General features: G+C 50.0%; 1 non-coding gene across 1 annotated transcript; it reads right to left on the bottom strand.

The window, feature by feature from the left end:
* Positions 1-18744: 18744 nt before the first annotated feature.
* Positions 18745-18851, bottom strand: LOC136484421 (small nucleolar RNA R71). The gene has a single exon (XR_010765942.1). It is a non-coding gene; the product is annotated as a small nucleolar RNA R71 (small nucleolar RNA).
* Between the last annotated feature and the right edge of the window lie 3237 nt (positions 18852-22088).

A 22088-nucleotide genomic window follows, 5' to 3' on the forward strand; every position in this document is an offset into this window, starting at 1 on the left:
AAAAGCTTGACCCTATCCTTAGTGGTTAAACGTAATGGTGGTTGTGAGTGAACGAATGGGTACACTAATGATCAAGCTAAACTAGAGATATGATAGCTAGGTGGGAGAGCGAGCAATTTATCTTAAGTAACAAAGGGTAAACAAATGACTACTTCGAGGAATAGCCCACCTACCAACTAGGAGAGTTAAATAGATAAGGTCTGCCACGAGCTCTACGGTTTAATAACTAGACCTAACATGGTGGAATATAGAGGATGGATAAGGCTATCATCACTTGCCAACTACCACAATCTATCTAGAGGCCTAGCCGTATCCATAGGTAATTTATAGCCTAAGCACCTCGCTTAATCTATAAGCTTACTACTTCGATCCGAGCTCCGATGAAATGAGATCAAAGTACCCTAACCAGACGGTGAAATCGGTCTAACAAATGACTACTAAACAAAAGATAACCTATGATACTAATACCAAGACACAAGCACCTAAGCTTACTAATGATGAACAATAATGAACAAGTACTTGAACAAAGCAAAGCAATAATACTAAATAAAGTACTGAAAGTAAAGTACTAAATAAAGTAAATGCTGAATGAAAGGATTGATGTAATCTCAAGGTGTGTTGTTTGTTGATGTTCAATGCGTTGTGCTCAAGGATTGATGTAATCTCAAAGCGTGCTGTTTCTTGATGTTCAATGTGTTGCGTTAAAGGATTGATGTAATCTTATGACCAAATAGTGTGTTGAAGGATATATGGATCCTATGGACTGAAAGCTTCCAAGAGAAGTTTGTTTGTTTATTTTTTTAGTAAATAGGAGCGGCTTGCACCCCTACTGACTTTCCTGTTTGGTTGCTAGCCACATTTTTCCACACTTCACCTTAGCCAAGTTTGATCAAGTTGGTAATTGTTGGTTTTGAACTAAGGTTAGGCATGATTCTTTTGGGCTCCACATGTCATAGAGTAAATAAATGTGGCAAGATTCCCTTAGGCATGGCAAAGTGTGGCAACTACTTTGCTAGCCACACTTTTTGTGGCTTGCCATACTTTTTGTGGCTTGCCACACTTGGCTAAGGTTAGTTGTGGTAGACTATGGCTAGGAACCAAAGACGCCTAATTACAAAAAGAGGAAAATCTAGGAGGGGGGTTAAGAGACAAAGAAGCAAACAAAAAAGACCAGTTCAATTACAATCTTTGCTCTAGCCATGAGTTAATAAAAGAGAACTTTGCTGTCAAAGATGACTTCATTTTGTTCATTCTAGAAAATCCAAGCCATTAACATGAACAAATCCATGAATTCAACACACTATTCTTAGATATGTCTTCATTTCATTCTTTCCAAAAGCTCCAAGCTACTAGATTACAAAAGTAGCACACATTGGTATTAAATACCAAGTAATTACACTAAACTTACTAGATTGAGGATTCTTACCCCTTCTAGCAACTACATTAAGGTATTTCCAAAATGCTCCTGCCACTGATCCATGAAGTTAAGATGCTGATTGAGGATTTGTTTTTTCCCCTCCTAGCTTACTAGATTAGACTGCATTTCGGACTAACTTACTAGATTAGACTGCACAAAAGCACCAAACATAACTACTTTATTTCAAACTAATAAAAACTAACTTACTAGATTAGACTGCAAAGTAGGACTACCTATACTAAACTAATCCAAATTGTTAGTGCCAGAGGATCCGCATTCCTTCTTGTGCCTCTTTGCTGGAGGCGTGACCTCATCACCGTTGTCCCCACCGCCATCGTTGTCCCCAATGCCGCCATTGTCACTGCCACCGCCGTTGTCCCCACCGTCATTGTTGTTGTCACCGCCATCATCGTCGTCCTCGTCCTCTTGATCCTCTTTGTCCTCCTTGTTGGTGGTCCTTAATGACCAAATCTGACCGCCAATTAAGACATAAAAAGAGGAGCAATTAGCAATCTTAAACACATATGTATTTACTATTGACCAAGTTCCACATGGATTGGGAAATTATTGCTTTGCAGGGCACAAACACAAATACATGGGATAATACACCAAAAGGCGCTTTCTGATGAAGCGTAACGCCGAATTGTGCAAAGGATAAATAGAAAGGCCCATTCACTCAAACAATTTGGGCGAAAGATGACCCCAAGGAGCAGCCCAAGTCCACTCACCAACCCACCATGCGAAAGTGATGGCGACAGAGGTCGGTCAGGGTGCAGCAGCACCATGGGTGCGCTCACACCCCACCTAGCGCCTCTCTGCCGCTCCTTCATATGGCGGTAACATGAAGACATGCAGAGGTGGTGGAGTCCATGCCTCGCACCAAAAATAGCCTCCACACCGCCTCAAGTCCTGTATAAATAGAGGGCTAGAGCTCCCCTCTAACACACACACCATTTGGACATCACCACACACCTCTTGAGCAACATCTCACTTTTCTTTGTACTTTTATCTTTCTAGTAGTAGTCTAGAGCATGGCAAAGCTACCTTGGAGGGCTTGACTCCTTGGAAGAAAAGATTCTTAGTATGAATGTAAATATGAGTTCTTCCAAAGTCATGCTCTCATCTTACATTTATAGTCATACTTATGAACTAGAGTATAGTTGTTGTGTTATGATCTTGACATATTAACTAGTATAAGTTTATGTGTTTTGAGAGTAGCAAATATGACTTTATGCTTAACCACTCATATAACATATAATTGGAATTAGAGCTAAGTTGAGGTGGCGGTTCATCATGCCGTTAGGTGTGCCCAAGTTTTTTACTTGTCGATCTGTAGGGTCAGAGTTCGAGGGGATTTGGGTAGTTTCTATGTACGCGAGCGTGGTGCTCGAGTATGGAGAGATAGGTGAATACATTGTCCTTCTCCATGGTTGAGGGGAAGGCGGCAGGTGGTGATAGCCTTGTCCATTCCCCCATGTCAGTTTAGGGTGTAGGAGTCTAAATTGTCACATGAGGTTGCTGGTAGACCAGTACTCGGTGGCCTCCTGACCTGCTTCACACTTAGCACTAAAACTAATTATGTAACTTGTATGATTATCAACTAATCTTTATATGACTATACTAGACCATGCCTGCTCTACTTAGGAGTATTCTTTTATTCTTTCTTTTTTATTTTATCTTTTGAGGAATGGCCAATTGTGCATCCACTATCTTGAGAATACCGTTCTTACTGCTGTTATAAACATTGGTGTACTTGCAAGTATATTTGACAAGGACATAATACTAGGGTACCCAATGAGGTGGAACTAATAACCATCGAACGTTGACGGTTCCGGTCAGACAAGAACGCTACTACACTTCTTGCCCGAATGACGAAAGATTGGTTCCACCTCGCTTGAGCCCTAAGGGCTAGACTCCGCCTTGCCCGATGGCTAAGGGCTGGCTCCACCTCGTTCGATGTCTGAGGGCGGGCTCTGCCTTGCCTGACGTCTGAGGATAGGCTCCGCCCTGCCCAATGGCTGAGGGCTACCTCCACCCCGCCTGACATCTGAGGGCTGGTTCCACCCCACCCGACGTCCGAGGGTGGCCTCTACCTTGCCCGATGGCTGAGGGCCGGCTCTGCCTTGCCCGATGTCTGAGGACAGGCTCCGCCCCGTCCGATGGCTGAGGGCTGGCTCCACCCCACCCAGCGTCTGAGGGCTAGTTCTGCCCCACCCGACATCTGAGGGTGGGCTCCGCCTCGCTCGACAGCAGAGGGTAGGCTCCACCTCACCCGATGACTGAGGGCTGGCTCCGCCTCACCTGACGTCCAAGGGTGGGCTCTGCCTCGCCCGATGACTGAGGGTTAGCTCTGCCTCACCTGATGATTGCACCCTACTCCTTCATGATGACAAGCATAGGGTACGATGGGACATTCGAGTCAACCGTAGTACCAAGAACCATGCCCTGCACGCCTGTAGGAAGGTACCATCAGGATATGATGGGACAGGCGCTTTAAGCCCTTTTCGACCTAACAGTGCTCGAATAGTGTTGTAGGCGCTGACTTATGTCCCATAGTGTTGTAGGCACCGCCATCAGCCCTCGAGCACGGATACTAACACATGCATACGACAACTGCTACAATCCAAGGAAGAACTCACATCATCTACAGTGATAGGCGTATAGTCATTTCCCTATCTACTCCCCGCAGAGTCATGGCTCGGTGCCTGACGCACCGCACCGTCCACTGGGGGAGGATGGGACATGACCACTAGCTGAAACAAAGTCAGAGCCTAGCCCTATCAGGATCGGTGGAACATACTATCCCTAGCGTGGTCTGCCATGTCAGTAGGGCAGGCTCAAGGGAAAAGGGAGACCCGATGCCCTCGAAGGACTTTCTCTACCTTTGGTTTTTTCCTCTTTCTCCCATCTGTAACCCCTGCTACCCCTTGGTCTATAAAAGGGAGGGTAGGACACCCCATGAAAAAGGGGATCGGTTCAACACACACAACACATCACACATACTGCCAAGCAACGACCAAGGTCTTGGCATCCTTTCGACCATTCTATTAGAGACTTAGGATCTTTTCCTCTCTCGACCATTTGTACCCCCTACTATGAACCTTTTTTGGTACTGATAACACAAGCAGCAGTAGACTGGACGTAGGGACATTTGGCCTGAACCAGTATAAACCTTGTGTCCTTTAGTGCACCATCCGGGCCTAACGCGCAACAATTATAAATTTACTAGCCGGTGTTTGTTCGAAACACCGACAGTTGGCATGCCAGGTAGGGGCCTTTGCGCATTCCAAATTAGGCCTTAGATGGCTAACCACACAATCAGCTAGGTCCTGGGCGCACACATGCATTTTGGTGACCTGGACTTCATCGTCACGGTGGGAGGAGAGTTGGCGTTGGCCCATCTCGCCATCTAATCTCTCCCCTCCATCGGCTCTGGCTACAGGAGGCTTGAGCGCCAGCTCGGCGTCTCCCTCAGAGCCCAGCCATCTAGGAAGGACCCACGCTGCCTCACCCTATCTCCAAACCACTCCACGTGGAGCGCCCCGATGGCATTTTCATTCGGTCTCCGCAACACCGCGGCGACCGTAAGCCACCTTGTGGCACGACGCACGGTCCCGTCCCCCGTGAACAATGAGTTTGTGGGGATGATTGAAAGCATCACAGAATCCCTCCACGGCCTCCTTGCAGAAGGTCCGGGGTTGGACTCTGGCTCTGACTCTAGCACAGGGAGCCATCATCCCTCCCAGGAATGTTTCATGGCGGAAACCTCCAAGGGACACGTCGAAAGCGCCTCCAAGAAGGAGGTTACCCCAGTAGGCAACCTCGGCAATGGAACCGAAGGAAGAATGGTAGCCCCATCCCACGTAGGGGTGGACCAGCTAAATGCCCGAAAGTGGGATATCAACAAAGCCAGACAACAGCTTGTTCGGGAATACGTGTTGGTCGATCGGGAGATCAAACACCGCAGAGATGGTGGGCACGCACGCGCTGTGGCCCGCGACGTAAACCAAAGGATCATCACCGATGATGAAACCCTTTCTCACTTTGCTCGGGTGAGCCAAAACATCATCACCACAACAGCCTTGCTCCATGGCCTTCTAGAGGCCGCAACGCCTGAGAATCACCGGGCCCACCACGAAATTCGCACGCTGCTCGAGCGTGCGGCGGCACAGCAGGCAAAGAGTTCATTGTCTTGGCGACGCAAGCTCGACACCAGCTAGCGTATGCCCTCAGTGCATCCCACCAGGGATGCATCAGTCCACTAGGCACCGCAAGGCAGTAAGCAGCATGCTGCGGCCCAGATACATCAGCGTCTCAGCTGTAACCGTGACGTGCACAGCACCCTCGACTCCTGCAGACGTACCTACAATGACTCGAGGGAAGGAGCCTGCCATGGCTATCATCCTTGACATGGTGGATGCTACGACAGCAGCGAGGACCGGAGCCCGAGCCCCAACCTGCCACGCCCTTAGGTTTTCGGCCGACACATCCTCAACGCGGCGTTCCCGCCAAGGTATCAACCACCTACTAATATCCCTAAGTACTCCAGGGAAACAAACCCTAGGCTTTGAAGACTATCGGCTTGCTTATCAAGCCAGTGGTGCAAATAATGATGACTTCATTATCCGCAACCTTCCACTATTCCTGGACGATTTGGCTTGGGCGTGGTTGGTACACCTACCGTCCAACGCAATCTAGAGTTGGGCGGATCTGAAGGAGATCTTTGTGGAAAACTTCTAGGGCACGTACAAAAGCCCTGAGAACCCATGGGACCTCAAGAACTATAGTCAGAAGGCTGGTGAGACCCTCCGTGGGTACATCCGATGCTTCTCCCGGTAGTGCAACGAGCTCCCTAACATCACCGACGCCGACGTGATAGGAGCCTTCCTGTCCGAGATGACCTATGAGTCCTTGGTTCATAAGCTGGGATGCAAGGGCTCGCGGACCACCAAGGAACTCCTAGACATCGCCACTAGCCATGCCTCAGGAGAAGAGGCGGTCGAAGTGATCTTCGATCACCTCGAAGGCAAAGCAAGGCAGGATGAGGGTACCGGCGAAGGCACCTCCAATCATTCCGCCAAAAGGAAGAATAAGAAGCAACGACGCGAGGACTCACTCATGGCCACTGCTGACCACAAGGGTGGTCGGAAGCCCACGAAGGGCACTCTAAACCACTTTGAAAAAATGCTCAAAGGGCCATGCCCGAACCATGCCTTTCTCGTAAAGTATCCTCTCAAGGACTACAGCCTCATGTATAAATTCTTGTCTAGAAGCTCCAACAAAGGGGAGCAGGGGAAGGAGCTCGCCCCCACTATGGATGATGCTGAGGAGAAGGACGATGGCTTTCCAACACCGATTGGCTACCTTATGATCTTCGGAGGATCGGCAGCCTATGACTCCAAACACTGTTAGAAGGTCGCACGCCACGAGGTCTACATAGCCTAACCGGCCACACCTCCCTTCCTTTGGTGGTCGGAGTCTGCTATAACCTTCGACCAGGCCGACCATTCGGATACTGTCCCACACCCAGGGAGGTATCTGCTTGTTGTCGACCCGATCATTGGCCCAAAGCGGCTCACCAAAGTACTGATGGACGGAGGCAGTGTCCTCAACATCATGTATGCCAAGACGCTCGACGAGATGGGCATCGACCGGACAAACCTCCACCCAACCCAAGTGCCTTTTCATGGCATTGTGCCCAGGAAATAGGCCATGCCACTAGGACAGATCAATCTACCCATCACCTTTGGGGATTAGTTCAATTATAGGATAGAGACCCTCACCTTCGAGGTGGTTGGGTTCCCCAAAACCTTCCATGCCATCTTGGATGACCATGCTACGCAAAGTTCATGGCCATCCCCAACTACACATACCTCAAGCTGAAGATGCTAGGCCTCCACAGGGTCATCACCATTGGCACCTCCTTCTAGTAGGCCTATTAGTGCGAGGTCGAGTGCTATGGCCACGCCACAGCAATCGTCGCCTCCGAGGAACTCACCGCCCTCAAGGAGGAGGTCGCTGAAGGAACGCCTGACACGAAGAAATTGACCAGGTCATTCGAATCGGCAGAGGGCTCTAAGGAGGCCCTCATATATCCCAGCAGCTCCAAGGGTAAAACGGTACGCATTGGTACCACGCTCTCCTCTGAATAGGAAAGCGTGCTTGTCGACTTCCTCCGCAACAACAAAGACATCTTTGCATGGAAACCCTCGGATATGCCAGGCATTTCGAGGGAGGTCGCCGAGCATACCTTGGAAATCCATCCTGGTTCCAAGCCGATGAAGCAATGCCTGCGCCGCTTTGACGAGGAAAAGTGTAGGGCCATCGGTGAAGAGATAGCAAAACTATCGGCCGCCAGATTCATCAGAGAAGTACACCACCCAGAGTGGTTAGCCAATCCTGTCCTTGTACAAAAGAAGATCTGGAAATGGAGGATCTGTGTTGACTATACGGGCCTCAACAAGGTGTGCCCAAAGGATCCGTTTCCTTTGCCACGCATAGACCAAATAGTCGACTCTACCTCAGGGTGCGAAACCCTCTGCTTCCTTGATGCGTACTCCGGCTACCATCAAATCACAATGAAAGAGTCCAACCAACTCGCAACTTCTTTCATCACCCCCTTCGGATCATTTTGCTACATTTCAATGCCGTTTAGTCTAAAGAACGTTGGGGCAACGTACCAACGATGTATGCTTAGATGCTTCGGGGACCTCATCGGACGGACCGTTGAGGCCTATGTTGACGACATCGTAGTTAAGTCCAAACAGGCTGACCACGTCGTTGCCGATCTTGAGCAAACCTTTGTGAAATTCTAGGCGAATGGCATCAAACTCAATCCCGAGAAATGTGTTTTCGGGGTCCTAAGGGGTATGCTGCTCGGCTTCATTATCTCCGAGCATGGCATCGAAGCCAACCCAGAGAAAATCTTAGCCATCATGAGGATGGGCCCGATTCAGAATATAAAGGGGGTTCAGTGAATCACAGGGTGCCTCGCCGCCCTTAGCCGATTCATCTCGTGCCTTAGTGAATGAGGACTCCCCCTTTATTTATCGGCTTCTGAAGAAAGCTGTCTGCTTCAAGTGGACACCCAAGGCCTAGGATCAGCCAACGCCAAGCAAATCGTACGCACCTACGAAGGGTGTTAGTACTACGCTTGGCAGACTCACCTCCTGACCCAGGCACTCTAGATGATCCCCATCACATGGCCCTTCGCGGTCTGGGGGCTTGACCTGGTTGGGCCTCTCAAAAAGGTGCCCAGGGGCTTCACCCACTTGCTTGTCACCGTAGACAAGTTTACGAAATGGATCGAAGCTCGACCGATCTCTGTGATCAAGTCTGAGCAAGCTGTGCTGTTCTTCCTTGACATCATCCATCACTTTGGAATACCAAACTCCATCATCACAGACAGCGGCACACAGTTCACTGGCAAGAAGTTCATTCAATTCTAAGATGAACAACACATTCGGGTCGATTGGGCCGCCGTCGTGCACCCTCGAACAAACAGGTAGGTCGAGCACGCAAACGGCATGCTCCTATAGGGCCTCAAGCCTAGGATCTTCAACCAGCTAAACAGATTCGGTGCACGCTAGGTCGTCGAGCTCCCTGTGGTGCTCTTGAGTCTGAGGACAACTCCCAGCCGGGCCACCGGCTACACGCCTTTCTTCATGGTCTATGGTTCCGAGGCTGTCCTCCCAACGGACCTCGACTATGGAGCGCCAAGAATTAGAGCGTATGACAAATAGGGAGCCGAGGCATCCCACAAAGATGCCATGGACCAACTAGATGAAGCCCGCGACATCACCCTCCTCCATTTGGCCAAGTACTAATAGGCGTTGCAACGATACCATGGCCGACGGGCATGGGACTGAGCCTTCAACGTTGGGGACCTTATTCTCTGCCTGGTGCAGAGCAACAAGGACCGCCACAAGCTCTCCCCACCCTATGAGGGGTCATACATCGTCATGGAAGTACTCTGACTAGGCGCCTACAAGTTGAAAACCATCGACGGCGAGGTCTTCACCAACGCCGAGAACATTGAGCAGCTATGTCGTTTTTACCCTTAAATAAACACATACCTTTTCTTATCAGTTTTCTTCAGAAATCCCCGATCTTTAGCGACCTTTGACCCCTGCAAATGGGGAGGGGTTGGACCTCACTCAGGGGCTGATATAAGTACATTTATCTGACAAAACACTCTCTGTGTTATCTTTGCAAACATTCTCTAAGTCTTCCCTCTTTTCTTATGACAAGTCCTAAAGGCCAGAAATTAGGGAGACAAAATCTGAGCGTAACTAGTAGGACTACGGGAAACCCATGCCCTAGTGGCTATGACCTCCTTGCTCACCAGCGTAATTAGAACTGCCTCACCCACACTCCTAGTTTTTTACGACTTTAGCTATGAGAAGGGTCGGAAGGCACCAAAATCTCTTTTACAAAAAGAGGGAGAAAAGCCGAAAGGCTGTTTGCCATTGTGAAAGTTGAAAACTTATTCATTTTTTTGCACAAAACTCATTGCTTACAAAGTGATTTCATCACGAAAAGGACTATTGTACTCATAAATACCAAAGACTGTTCACTTGGGGGCTCCCCCACAAACTTATTCAATTACATTCTCTGACTAGCTCTACTATGAGTACTGCTACGGTCGCCGTGCCACGCTCTCCATCAGTGATGTCCTACCGTGCCGTGGGATCCTCGAAGGTGCCATCATCCGCAACATCGAGCACCACATCAGCGACTGTGGTACCCTCCGCCGGGGCATCCAAGGACTACACCATCGTCATCAGCCGCAACCCTAACAACGGCACCTCCGCTGGGACCTCCAGGGACTACGCCATTATCATCAGCCGCAACCCTGACAATGGCGTCTAGGCGAGGGCTGTCTCCCACCGAACAAAGACCGCAACGAACAACGGCAAAGCCAACGATGCTTGGCACCCTCTAGTGCCCCTCCTCCTCCTTCGGCAGCAGTGGCCCCTTCTCAGCAAAGGCAGCCAACACCACCTCATCTATGTTGGATGTCCTCCAGCTCGACATCACGCTCTAGATTCACGAGCGGATCTGTGAGCTTTTCTCTTCTTGGCATTACCCTCTCTCACTTAGGAACCACTGCGACGCACGAATGCATTTGGTGGAAAGGAAGGAGAAGAGGTAGCAGCTCAGAGGCTGGTGAAGGAGTGGGACGAGAACTCCCCTCCCCCTCCTAATTTAAGGAAGAGGCACAGCAGCTGAGGAAAGGCGAAAGGTTGAGGCAAAAAACTCTCTGCCTTCCCCTATTCAATGCAGATGGGAAATCAATGCTGATGGTAATCCAAGGGGATGCGCCTGGACCAACGGGACATGCCTTGGTCAATGAGACACCGCCTGGTCAAACAGAACATTGCTCGGGCAAGGCCCACCACCACCACGCACCAGGCACAAGGATCGGGGTGCACCCGCATGCAAGCGACTCTCTGCTTCCCCGAGCAGGACCATAAAATGATGGAACCCCCACCCAGGGGGGCCCAACGGGCCTCCTGGGTCGATCGGACAGCCCAGGTAAAATAATGAATGAACGACCGCTGAAAGATAATCACCTCTGTTTACTTACTTTGCTTGTTAATTTCATGACCGAGCTTCCGACCCCAGCAATGGCAGAGGCGCGGACATTGCTCGGGGGCTGTCGAGGGTGTCTATTTGTTTAGACATCCTCATCGCCTAACCCCTCCTTACGTTTAAAAGCCAGAGACGCGGGGTGCGGGTGTAAACTTTGAGTAAAACTGGACGAATCGCAAGACCCTATGCCTCGACGGCTATGGTGTTTTTGTTCACCAGCATAATCGAATTCATAGTTCCCTGTACCCCAAGTTTTTTGCATTCGCCTTCTCGAGAAGGGTTCGGAGGGTCCGCCTGCAAAATCTCCTTCAAGGAGAAGCTATCAGGTCGCTTAAAAGTCAATCGAACGGCTCGAATCGCCGCCGAGAGACAGAAACAGAAAATTGCGATGCTCATGCAGGTCACACCGGCCCCATCACAAACATTGGACTCAAACCCCACACGGACATGTCCGGTAAGAGCTTCTCATCGCTCATGCCACCGAGGTGATGTTACCAACCCCCGCTGTCGTTTCAATTAAATCGCACATTAATCCCATCATCCAAATGTTGCATATGCAAATCGCTGCATCTCAACACTTCGTGTCACATCACGAAGCGGCAGTAGCCTCATTCAACATAAGCGGCGACTGACTGAGGTTCGAAGGCCGGCCCGCAAAGGGCTCGAGGCCGCCTCGCGTCAAACAGAGCCAGGGGAGAAAAACCAAGATGAGCCCTAGCGGCCTTGCCTAACCCCGCTTAGAAGCGGACAGGGACATCTCGACCTTTCTCGTTCGATTCTAACCCTGAGCCAAGCCCATAGAATCTCCGTCGAGGAGAGGCCAATGGGCCACCTGAGCCTACCAAACGGCTCGGGCATCTGCCAGGAGGTGGGTTAAGAAGTAGTGGAATGCCAAATGAGGGCTCTACCGACCCCGTCAGTGAATGATGGACCCAGATTCTACATGAACGTACCCATTAGCGAGCTCATTGAGCACGACACTCGAGCCATCGAGGCAAGTGTCATCAACTCAGCCCCTCTGGTTGCGGAAACCGAGGACGGGGTAACACGTGAAACACGGCCGACCCCTATCAGACCCTAAGGGGCTCGGGAGCTCGAGCCACTCGATCCGTGATCAAGAGACCGAGGTTCGAAGGCTGACCCACAAAGGGTCTAAGGCCGCCTCGCATCCAACAAGAGCTAGGGGAGACAAACGCAGGTGAGCCTCAGCGGCCTTTGCCCAACCCGTATTAAGGCGAGAAGGGTCATCTCAACCTTCTAAGTTCAATCCACCCTCTTGTTGAGCCCATAGACTCCCCATTAAGGGGGAATCTATTGGAAGGTAGGTCATGGAGCAACAGAGCACCGCCTGAGAACTTTGCTGACCCTGTTGCAAAGCAGCGGGATTGGATTCCATTTGAACATCCCCGTTAGCGAGCTCATTAGGCACGCTACTCGAGCCACCAAGGCAAGCGACATCGCCTCGACCCCTCCAGTTGCGAAAAACAACGGACGGGGCAATGGTCACAAAATGAGCCGGCCATTGACCGAATCCCCACCACGTGCGGGGGCTCGAGAAAGGCTGGGCCAGCGATAAGGCCAAACGCACGGTCACGCGGCGATCACCAAAATCTTAAGTAAGGGGTACGTGCGAATGCAAGAGTAAGTTTGCTACCCTCGCTCTGGTCTCTAGTAACATCCGGCCCCAGTGACCACAAGGGGTCAAATCTCTCGGGGGCTAACAAAGGTATGAGTACCTCCTTTCTTTTTTCAAAATAGTCATTACATCAGACCTTTTCCTCGCATCGAGACTGGCAGCAAGGTTCATGGGAACAGATAGGTAAGACCACAAAAAGCCCATGCCCAGACGGCTATGGTAATTTTGCTCAGCATCACGATCAAAATTTCCCCTAAACACCTCGGGCCCTGCAGTCTTAACGAGCGGAAGGGTAGGATCGCATGAATCTTTTTTCATTGCAAAAAGGGAAGAAGGTAAGATCAAACAAACGAAACAAAATTGCGAAACAAAGTCACGAATCTATTTTCGGACACGAGAGTACCGACACTTGTCCACATATTATAGATAAATGTTTATCAAACTTATTTAACTAACTACTTCCTCGAAGGGAGAACCATGTCTTTCAGCCTGTTCGCCAGGTTCTGCGCAATGGGAGTCACTGCCTTCTCAATCTCATCCAGCTCGGAGTCTTCATAGCCAGGCGTGAAGCCTTGGCTCATTACCTCCAAGTTGATCTCCCGATCATAATGAGAATGGGCAACAGTGAAGGCTTGGGTGATCTCGGCATGAAAGGCGTCCTCCTCACATTGGCCCACCCGCGCCGTGATACCGGCGGCACGAGTCATAAGGGAGCTGGTCCCCTCCTCTTGCGCCACTTATAGGTCATCGCAGACCACCACGACGGCAGAGCACAGAAGATCATGCTGATCGCTTTTGACCTGAAGGATCCCCCGCACCTCAGCGAGTTCCATGCCTAGCTCGGCAGAAATTTCCTCGGCCTCTAGCCTTCGAGCCACCACGTCTCCAAGATCCATCCAGAGGGTCCTAGCCTCCCGACGTGCCTTGTCGTGCTCTCGGATGGCCCAGTCACGCTCCTTGCGGGCCATGCCATGCTTCATGCAAAATCTTTCTTTGGTCTGGCGTAGCTTGTCCTGCTCCCTATGCAACCAGGCGATCACCTTGGCATCCTAGTTCGCTCTCTGCTGCAACGCCATGGACCTATCCTCGGCTTTTAGCTTGAGATCTCACTCCATCTCTAGCTCTGCCAGGAGCTCAATGGCCCACTGGCTGGCATCAATGTCCTTCTAGAGTAGCTCGTCCCGCTCCTTTTGGACCCTGGCAGCAGCCTCCTCATCCTACTTCACCCTTGCCGATAGGTCCTTGAACATCCCATGGATCTCCTCTGTGTCCCGACACGCTTTGGTTTCCCGCTGCTGGGCGGCGGCCAGCTGGGCACTCAAATCTCTACATAGCTAGGCCTCCTCGATGAGGCGGTCCCATTCCACCTTCTGCTCATGGAGGAACTGGGATTTCTCCTGGCTACGAGCAATGAGGGACTAAAAAGAAGACCAGTGTCAAAAATACAAAAATACATGAATACAAGAAGAGAGCAAGATGAAAGATCAAGTGGATACCCGAGCATTGGGAACGATGACATCACGCAGGATGACCCAGGCCTGATCTAGGACACCCATCATCATCGAGATCCCTTCGTCAAGACTCCCCTGCTCTATGCTCTCGGTAGCATCGTCGAGCGAGAAGAGAGTTGATGTCGGGTCTTGGGGATTCATCTAGTGGAGCGGCGACTCACCCCGCGTGGGCAAGCGGCTGCCCCCAACACCAGGGCCGAGGATGACCCCCCGCTGGTCCTCTCCACCACCACCACGATGTCCAGAGATCCTCCGGCCATGCCCTCCTTCGTCTGGCCCACCTCGGGCACCGCAGCCAGGGCCGTCGATGGCATGGATTGCGCCACCCCCTCGGACACCACCGCGGCTGCGTCTGACTACGCCTGGCTCATTAGGGTTGGTGACCCTCTGGCCATGTCCCCCTTCATCTGGCCCGCATCGGGCACCATCGCTTGGGATGCCGGAAGCATGGATTTTGCCGCCCCCTCAGACGCTACCATGGCTGCGTCCAGCTGCTCCTAGCCTAGCACGGTCATGGCAACCTCCACTGGTGACGCCAAACCCTCGGCTTGCAGTGCCACACCCACCATGGAGGACGCCACCAGCACTGGCGGCAGCTCCGTTCACTCCGACATAGATGGTGGAGTCACCTCCACCGCCGCTTGCTCAGCAACCACCGAGGGCACGGGCGCCACCGCAGGCGGCGTTAGATCAGCCAATGAGGCCAAGACATCAGTGCCGCTCCTGCTCGGAACAGGAGTGATGTCGGGCAATGATGTCCGTCCTACCTGAAGGGCAAGGCTCTTCTTGGGCGCCAGCCCTAGAGAGCGGCCCCATCGCAAGAACTTGCAAGAGGTAAAAGGCATAAGGACAAAATAGAAAAATAAAAGGGGGAAAATAGGGGAATCAGTGACCAACTTTGATGCCTTTGGGCGGCGGGAACGTTTTGGGGGTGAACCCCCAGACCCCTACTCCAACTCGTCTAGGCAGGATCATTTCAAGCATGCCCCCTGCTCCCAAGCAGGGGGCTCGTCTCCTTTGTCTTCGAGGGCGCAGCAGCAAATCCGCCTCCTCCCATCCACCGATCCTCTGCCGGCACCCTAGGTGTGGCGGCGGATCCATCGGCTCCCATCGGACCCAAGGACAGGCCCAGCTCCATTGGCCTCATGGACTCACTTCCCTCCACGTGGAACGGGAAGGGTCCCTGTATGGACAATTGGGTGTCCGTTAGCGAATCTTTGCCCTCCAGGACATCCCTATCCACGTCGGCTGGTACCTCACCGGACTCCTCATCATTGTCGTCGTCGTCATCATTGTCGTCACTGCCTGCCTCCTCTCCTCGATCCTACACTTGCTGCTTCTGTAACATCTTCTTCTTCCTTAGCTCAATCATCCTCCTATCCCACTCGGCCACGATATGGGTGCAGGAGGCTCAGGCGATTGGTGGCGGAGGCTATAGATGCGAAGGCGAGGAGGCAAAGTACAGAACCCTAGGGGTGAACCCCGTGGTTTTATAGGGGCGACGGATGCAAGAAGGGCAATCGTCCACCCCGATCCCCAAGCCTGCCACAACACACCGCCGCGTCACGTCGCGGGATACGCGCCCGCGATCCCTATCCTTTCCCACCAAAATCGCACCGAACGGTTCGTCTTCCCCAGGCAGACCAGGACTCTTTTCCCACCGAGGGAATACGGGTCCAAGGATCGGCCCAATAGTCTCGATGGCCGTCCCAACGAGGGATGGGCCCGCAAGCGACCAGGATTCAGGGACACAACCATCAGTAGGGCCTCGACCCACAGTCGAGCCCCAACCAGGTTGACCGGGATGAAATCCCCACGAATGGGATACCAAGGTTCCCTTAGAACTATCTAGCTGAAAAAACCCGAATCTCGCAGCCTCACCCACGAGGGGTCCGAAACTACCCCCCGGGCGATTCCATCTGAATCACTTGGGGGCTCGTGGGCTACACCCGACAGGTTCGCTCGCGCGGACCCTCTGGTGAATCAAAATACCCCTAGGCGATTCTATCCGAATCACCCAGGGCTCGGGGGCTACACCCATCGGGTGCGCTCGCGTGCACCCTCTGGCAGGTCAAAATACCCCCCGGGCGACTCTATCCAAATCAGCTGGGGGCTTGGGGGCTACTGACGGGGACCTAATACCGGGGTATCCTATGAGGTGGAACTAATAACCATCGAACGTTGATGCTTTCGGTCAGACAAGAATGCTACTACGCTTCTTGCTCGAACGACGGAAGATTGGTTTCGCCTCGCCCGACCCCTGAGGGCTAGACTCCGCCTCGCCCGATGGCTAAGGGCTGGCTCCGCCTCATCCGATGTCTGAGGGTGGGCTCCACCTCGCCCGACGTCTAAGGATAGGCTCTGCCCCGCTCGATGGCTGAGGGCTGGCTCCACCTCGCCCAATGTCTGAGGGCTGGTTCCACCCTGCCCGACATCCGAGGGTGGGCTCCGCCTCGCCCAACGGCTGAGGGCCGGCTCCGCCTTGCCCGACGTCTGAGGATAGGTTCTGCCCCACGTCGATGGCTGAGGGCTGCCTCCACCCCGCCCGACATCTAAGGGCTGGTTCCGCCCCGCCCGATGTCCGATGGTGGGATATGCCTCGCCCGACGGCTGAGGGCAGGCTCCGCCTCGCCCGACGACTGAGGGTCGGCTCCACCTCACCTGACGTCCGAGGGCTAGTTCCGCCCCACCCGACGTTCGAGGGTGAGCTCTGCCTCGCCCGACGACTGAGGGCTGGCTCTGCCTCGCCTGATGATTGCACCCTGCTCCTTCATGATGACAAGCACAGGGTATGATGGGACATTCGAGTCAACCGCAATACCAAGGACCATGCCCTGCATGCCTATAGGAAGGTACCATTAGAATACAATGGGACGGGCGCTTTAAGCCCTTTCTGACCTAACGGTGCTCGAATAGTGTTGTAGGTGCCGACTTTCGTCCCATAGTGTTGTAGGCGCCGCCATCAGCCCTCGGGCGTGGATACTAACATAGGCTTACGACAACCGCTACAATCTAAGGAAGAACTCACATCATCTATAGTGACAGGCGTATAGTCATTTCCCCGTCTACTCCCCGCAGAGTCATGGCTTGGCGTCCTGACGCACCGCACCGCACCGTCCACCGAGGGAGGATGGGACATGACCACTCCTTGAAACAAAGTTAGAGCCTGGCCCTATCAGGATCGGTGGAACATACTATCCCTGACGTGGTCTGCCATGTCAGCAGGGTAGGCTCAAGGGAAAAGGGAGACCCAGTGCCCTCGAAGGACTTTCTCTGCCTTTGGTTTTTTCCTATTTCTCCCATCTGTAACCCCTACTCCCCCCTTGGTCTATAAAAGGGAGGGCAGGACACCCCACAAAAAAGGGGATCGGTTCAACACACACTACACATCACGCATACTGCCAAACAGCGACCAAGCTCTTGGCATCCTTTCGACCATTCCATCAGAGACTTGGGGTCTTTCCCTCTCTCGACCGTTTGTACCCCCTACTACAAACCTTTTTCGGTACTGATTACACGAGCAGCAGCAGACTAGACGAAGGGACATTCGGCCCGAACCAGTATAAACCTTGTGTCCTTTAGTGCACCATCCGGGAATGCGCAACAATTATAAATTTACTAGCCGGTGTTTGTTCAAAACACTGACAATATTATTCAAGTTCATATCCATACTAGACTCTTAATCAATTAATGCCTTCCTTTGGGAAAATATAAATAATGATACCCTAAATACTTCCGGGTGAAATGCTCCAATGATAGCTCCGTGCGCTTGCGGATAAATATCTAAAATTGTTAAGGAACTATCAAGGCCTTACCTAGTGGCATTGCTATTTATTAGTGATGTTGCTAAGTATTGCCAATAGATATTTCGGGTACCATTGCTAGGGATGGATTCAATCTCCATATTTGGTAGTGATGCTAAGAAATGCCAACAAGCATTTTTGCCGCCATTGCCGGGGAAGGCATATTGATTAAAGAATCAAGTAGGACATGTTCATGATTATATGCATGCACGGTAGCTATTGTTTATGCAGGCTAACTTTGCTTGTTTTCTCCTGTTGTGTATGAAAATAGGATAGTGTATCACCAGTTTGGATATGCCAAACAACTACATCGCAAATCCAGAGGCACTCCTAAGAAAGAACCTGTCCCGTACTACTTCTTCTTCTGCCACTCCGCCCACAGTCAAACTAGTCATCGCTGCACTATCCGCTACTTCCATCATGGCCAAGACGCTTCACGACTACTCTGTCCCCGATGTTGCCAACGTGCCCGTTGGGCCAACTGTCAACACAGGCAACGAAAACTTCAAGCTCCGCACTGGCCTCATCACGATGGTGTAGGCAAGCCAAGTCAGTGGTTTGCCTTGTGAGGACGCAAACGCGCATCTGCGACACTTTCTCGAGCTATATGTCATGATCGTCATCAAGGATGTTGAGCCTGCAAGCAGTAGGCTCTGCTTGTTTCCCTTCTCCATATCAGGGAGGGCGAAACAGTGGTTCTACAAGGACTAGGAAGCTATCAACATGTGGGACAAATGTTCCATGACATTCCTCGCTAAGTTCTTTCCCATGGGCAAAACCAATGCCCTAAGGGGACGAATTTCCAACTTACAGCAAAATGCCATGAAATCCATTCCCGAGGCATGGGAGAGGTTGTAGGACTACATCCAAGCATGCCCACACCATAGGATTGACACATGGTTAGTGCTCCAAAATTTCTATGATGGGTTAACACTCATGTCTAGGGGGCACATCGATGTGGCTGCTGGATGTGCTTTTCTTTCCATCACCATTGATGGAGCCACGGCTCTCATCAATAAAATGGTGTCTAATCAAAGCTGGGGGAGGAAAGAAAAACATAAAAATGTATGCATACCATGAAGGAGTCGGACTTGCTTACTGCAAAAATAGACCTTTTGATGAAAAGACTGCAGGAACGGGCCTAAAAAAGTAGCAATGAAGGGCACCGTCTAGGCCTTGGACTCACACATGACATGTGAGGTCTGTGGTAACATTGTCTATTTAGGGAACGACTACCCCGAAACCCATGAAGAAGCTGCCTTCATCAACAACAGGTTTCACCAACAAGATAATAACGGGTGGAACAACCAGTCTCGCCCACAAGGTAATTCGAACTTCAATTCCAATTATAATTTGAATCAACCTTCTTTAAAATACTTGGTTTTTGGTGAAGCTAAAATTAATGAAAATATCACTAAAAAGTTGAAGTACAATGATAAAATGCTAGAGGACATCAATTCTAAAATAGAAAGTCTGTCATCCTTTGTCAAAAATCAATTAAGCTTCAACAAAATGATAGAAACTCAAATTTTGCAAATAGCTGCCGCTATTCCTATCGATCATTCGGGGAAAACCCCCGGGCAACCCGAGAACTCCCTCAAAAATGTTAATGCAACTATAGATTAGTGATGGAGGAAAAGTCTTACCAGATGGACTAAAAATGTCGAGCCCTTGCCGAAGGTAAATCGGTAGTTATCTTTAAACCCTAAAAACATTTAAAATAAATACCTCTAAATTAAAAGTTTGAAATTTTAATCCAAAAGAAAACTTTCAGAAAAATCAAATAAAAATCATTTTCTAAATAAGAGAAATCTATTATTACTAATTTTTGTTTTTGCAATAATTATAAAAATTAAAAATTTACTAAAATTTTGTTGGGAAATCAAATCTGAGGAGACCTTTGGGGGTCTGAACAGAGCCCCAACGGTCACAAATTCAAAATGCCCGTTGGGCACTACTTGCCAAAGGACAGGCCGAGTGGGCCCACCATAGGTGCGGGTGCACCAGAGGTGTGGCCACACCCTGTAGGTGTAGGTGGCCATTGGCGCTATCGCTTGGATAGAGGGCCTTGACCGTTGCCCCTCCCCCCTCCTAGTCGGTTTCGCGCCTATAAATACCAAGGGTGCCTAGGAGAAGCTCCTCACCCCTCTCATACTCACATTTTCACTCTCCCACTCACTTGCTCCCAAGTTTCTTTCAAGTATTTTCCAACAAGTTCTAGTGCAACAAAGCTCTGCAAAAATCTCAAGCTCGAGCTAGTCCTCGGGTTCATCTTTAATATTTTGTGCTAACCATAACCCATGGCCAAGTTTTCGCTTGTTGTTGTGTTGTTTTCACGATGGGTAGGTTTAGGAAGAAGCTTGCTGGTTCCCTCAAGAAGATCACTGGGTTGAGCTCGAGTCGTTCTAGTGGAAGCTCAAGCACGCGCTACACCGAGCACGAGGAAAGCCCTATGCATGAAGATGAAGTGTAACACCCGTGTTTTTGCATCATGTTAAAATCCACTAAAAATTGGAATTTTTTAACTTCTACAACAAATTAAAACCCTAACTATTTATTTTCCACAAAACCATTTTGAAAATATATTTCCAAAACTCTGCATCAAAACCCACCATACACATTTAGATTAGGTTGTTGGAATTTCTTGAGTGATTGGATGAATGCTTGTTGAAATGCTTGAATGCTTGTGTGATTGCATGTGTGTCTCCCTAGAATTTATTTTGGCATCAAATAAACCTCCTTGGCATACTTCCCTTAACATTCTTCGAATACTTCCCCATGCGTCAGCCGGTAGGAAATTGCTAGGTACACCCAAGGAGTGTACACAGGAGAGTCAAAAACCACTTTCCATGCATAGAAAAATTCCTAGAAAATTCCTAAATAAACTAGGTACACCCCAGATCCTTCCCAAGCATTTACATCCCATTTTCATTATTCCACTTTCCAAAAATAATTCCCAAGTTTATATTCCACATATTCTTTTTCCTAGTAAACTTTGTGAAATCATATCTTTATCATCCTAGCTCCAAATTAATTAATTCCACCACCAAAATTCTTCAAAAATCAAGCTGTACATAACATACCATTTGTCCCATTATTTGGTGCCCATTTAAATTCTAGTTTGATTGCCTTCCTTTCTATATTTAAATAAAATAGTAATTATAGGAGTACCTATCGCCGTAGTAGTAGAGAACCCGTATATATTCGCGTATGTGTATACACCATGACACATACTCGAATATATCTGTACCCAATCACCTAAAATAGTGACCACCCATATATATACATACAAAGATATGCCTGATACCCGGGTATATGCCTATGTATGGCTAACCCTTGCAACCTAGATACCCAATTCTAATTAATCATGGGTATATACATGTGCTTATGTGTATATGCCACTAACCCTAGTCATAACCTAGCTCACCTATTTAACCTTAGGCACATACATATGCATGTGCGTATGTGTTGCTAACCTCGGTGGACCTGTAGAAAGTCTAACCTAGTCATCTTCCTCTTTCTGGTTCACATAATAGTGAACCCTAATAATGTGGTCTGGTTTTCCATCAGACCTACCACCCACCTTAACTCAACCTGTAGGACCCTACCTTCTGGATGGAATATCTCTATCCAAATCTTACTTTAGATTGACGTAATAGTGACAACCCTAGATACCAACCCATCACCTAATAGGACCAGCCCAATAGGACCAATCCATCTAGAATCATTTGTTTGTTTATGCTTGCTTTACATGCTTTACTTGTTATTTTCCTTGTTTGTGTTTCCCTATTTGTCGATGCTAGACCACATAGGATAGAAGACATGAGAGAACCCAATGGAGTCCAGAAGACATGAACAAGAGACACGGGAATTGGAGTAAGGATATAATCGTCAACGAATGGAGGCAAGTCTTAACACCCACCTAACCCCTCCCTCTACAATACATGCCACCTCCCTTAACCACCTCTCTTCCACCACTGCCACATAATGCTAGCCTCCACCATAAACCTTCCACTATCCATCTCCACTAAATAACAACCCAACCCCTATTACTTGAAACCCCCTTATGAACTAAAGAAACTATAATTATGAACTTGATAATATGATAAGGTAATGGTTACCTTGAC

This window comes from Miscanthus floridulus, chromosome 9 (assembly GCF_019320115.1).
Source record: "Miscanthus floridulus cultivar M001 chromosome 9, ASM1932011v1, whole genome shotgun sequence".
NCBI classification, from domain to species: Eukaryota; Viridiplantae; Streptophyta; class Magnoliopsida; order Poales; family Poaceae; genus Miscanthus; species Miscanthus floridulus.